The following is a 3520-nucleotide window of genomic DNA, read 5'->3' as shown; positions in this document are numbered from 1 at the left end:
TCAAGCCAGGTCTTCCTCCAGGTAGGCAGGCAGGCAGTCATCCACCATACTGCCCAGGACTTGAAACCTAGCGCAGTGCCTTAATCAGAATGCCATCCTGTTACGAGCACGTAGGGCTAGCAGTGATCCAGCTGACACCAGGCTATGCAATTTTGAGTGCAGGGAAGGATAACTAATGTGGTATTTGACTCAACATGTGTGCCTATGATGTAGTCCCCTTGAAATAAACCCAGGATTACCCTGAAAAAAAAATCCAAGAACTTTCAGCTGCTAAGAAATGCACTTACAATTCCCAGAGTGAATTTAATACACAACTAGTAACCAAACAGCTCTATATCACACCCTGCATTGACTGTTGACTAAGAACATGTCAAGGCAACACAAGTTGCAGAGATCCAAATATAGTCAAGTACCCCCTTTTTCCAAGGTCAGTTGACAGTACATCATGAGTAGTACTGCAAATCTTTGCTGACTGTACGAGACTAGAGTGCCACCTGCTGACTGCAGTGCCGCCTCTGCTAAAGCATGGCAGTAGCTTCGATAGATGCAATCCAAATTCTCGTTTGTGTATTATCATCCCCTAGTGCTTGGCCCCTACCAAGACCAAGACCCTGTTGTGCTAGGCACTGCATAAACACATAGTAACAGACAGACCCCCACCCTGAAAAAGGTCCAGTATTAGACAAGGGAGATAAAGGGGAAGAGAATCCCAGAGTGGTGAAATTATTTGCCCATGGTTACGTGGTAGATCAGTGGAAGAGACCAGGACATAGTTCAGGTCTCCTGACCCCCGTCCAGTTGGTTATATCTGTTGGACCATGCTCCCATCCTATGTATGCTTGGGGTATTGGGGTTTTTTTTAAATCTATATAATAACATAAGTCTATTATTTTATTTGTATTGCAGTAACTGCCTAGAAGCCCAAGTTATGGGCCAGGACCCCGTTGTGCTCAGCATGGTACAAATACAAAACAAAAAGACAGCCCCTGCCCCTGAAAGGTTACAGTCTAAGACAAGAGACACCAGGTAAGTACCTGTAAAAGTCTGAGCTGATAGTGAAGCTCTTTGTGCTAAATGTATTTTATGGGAGCTTGGAGAAGGATTTCGTAAAAATGGCCAAACCAGTTCACGTTTGTCAGGGCAGTAAAAGAGCCAAGGAAATGATTCCAATTGCACTTTGGAGCACCTGAAACTCCTGGCTATCAGCTCCCAGCAAATCCTCACCTCAGGCCTTTGCTAACTTTTGCTACTGGCTAGTTGTCCTTCACTCTGCCTTTCCAATACAATGCCCTCAGGATGATGCAGGGAGCAACTTCAAGGCAAGAGCACTTTCATAAGGAAAAGGAAACAAGATAACACCTTAGTGCTACCAAGTGCTACTATAGTCTGAGGGTGGGAACTGGGGAGGATCGGGGAGGGGAGCAGGAGCCTGAACTTGTGAGGCAGGATCAGGAGACTCATCCCTCTGAGGTGCTGAGTAATAGAACAGGAGAAAAACAAAGCAGATGGAGCAAAAACTATACGAGGCGCCAAGAGACTGCCATGAATAAACCTTTTCTGTGCTGGAGGTTGAATCAGAGACAGTGACTAAGGCTTGTGAAAAACTACTTCATTTTGCTTAACAGGAATCTCACAATCAATCTGGCATCTTTAACAAAAATGGTACCTGTGCTTCCCCTACTCATGGCCCTAATAAAGTCTGCATCTCCCTTCAAACCTTTCTTCTGCCCAAGCCTAGCATTTTATCATCGGTCCTCATGCAACAGAAACTGCATAAGATCCAAGATAGAGTAAATTAATTTAGCCCAGTTAAATGAATAAACTTTACCGGCTGCCTTTGACATTACTGGTGACTAATGGATTTATCAACACTCCTTCTTAGACTAGCGGACCATCTGGAAACCAATATCTACTGCTATTACCCAGCCTAAATGCCCTCTCTTAATGCAGTTTGTGCTGTAATATAAAACTACAAGTTCTGCTTATGAAAGCATAGTCTCATACACAGCTGCTCCATCCTAGACACTGGCCAGGCATGTTGTTATTTGGATTGCAGTGGTGTCTACAGGTGCCAGCAAAGATTGGGGCCACATTTTATTAAGCATTGTACAAACAAATACTGATAGACAGCCTTTGCCTTGAAGAGCTCACAGTCTAAATAGACAGGACAGACCAGGCTGGCAGGAAGTAGTATTATGCCCATTTTACAGATGGGGAATTGAGGCACAAAGATACTAAGTCTGGCATTTCCAAAGAGGTGTAAGGGAGTTTGACACCCAACTCCCATTTAATAGCATTAAGATTTGGGTACTTAGTTTCCTTAAGCTCTGAAACGTCCAGTCCAAGTGACTTGCCAAAGGTCACAAGGTAAATTGTCAGAGCCAAAAATAGAACCCAATTCTCCAGAGTGCTTCATCCTTCTTCTCAAGTCTTAGACATTTCACTCCATACCGAAAAGACTAAACTTTCAAACTAGTGTTTAACCTAAGTAGAGAAGTTTTATTTAGTTACTTAATTAAAAATCGGATGGTACTTGTAAAATGTTGTTTCACTTGTCTTTTTGACTAGACCTTTTAGGTGTGAAGATTTTCTCCTACAGGGCACTTTCGGACAGTTTAACCATAATCTCAGTTGCATGACCGTATTGCTTATGATGGCAAGGGAGGGGGAGCAGAACCCCACAGATCTGGACTCACTTCTAGTTTATATCTGATGTTCTGAAAGCTCATGCTTCAGGATTTCAGCCAGCCACCGGCAGGGCTCAGGAAGAGATTCCCCTCCCCCTACCCCACTGTATTCTGAGATGAGTAGGTTTTTTTCCCCTCTCCTTCCTCTGAAGCATGAGCAAGGGCCAGAGCTGGAGCCTGAGCAGTGAGCCAACATTGAGTGGGCTCTGAGGTGGCACTGAGCATTCTCTCTCTCAAGTGCTTGGCTGGCTGGTTCTTCCTCAGGGTCTAATAGATTCCCACATGTGAGGTCAGGAAGGAATTTTTCCCCAGGTCAGATTGGCAGTGACCTTGGCGGATTTTTACCTTCTTCTGCAGCATGTGGGTTTAGGTCACTTGCTGGGATTATCTGGATATTTCTCACTTAATCATTCCCCTGTCATCAGGCATTGGTGCACCTCAGGCCTTCCTACTCTCTGCCTATGATACATAATAGTCTAGTCTCTGTAGGCTGTGACACTTCAGTCTAATTTCAGTTGCTGGGTTTAGTGTGGGGATGCTGGGTGGTGGTGGAGGCCTGTGATAAACAGGAAGTCAGACTAGATGTTCTGGTGGACCCTTCTAGCTTTAAAGTCTATGAGTCTACTCCAGCTTTTTAATCTCCTTCCAGTGGCTGCTTCCAGCTTTGAACTTTGTTGCAGTTATTAATAGTTGAAGCAGGATTCAGTGAAGAAACAGCAGCAAGGAAATCCAATACTCCACTGGTTTCATCTGTCAGCCCTAGGGACTTGTAGGAAGGACATTAAAAAGTGAGTGATTTGTTACTTTCTTTCATTGCCTGTCAACCAGGTTGG

The sequence above is a fragment of the Chelonoidis abingdonii genome, chromosome 15, assembly GCF_003597395.2.
Source record: "Chelonoidis abingdonii isolate Lonesome George chromosome 15, CheloAbing_2.0, whole genome shotgun sequence".
Lineage (NCBI taxonomy): Eukaryota > Metazoa > Chordata > Testudines > Testudinidae > Chelonoidis > Chelonoidis abingdonii.
This window is presented reverse-complemented; position numbering follows the sequence as displayed.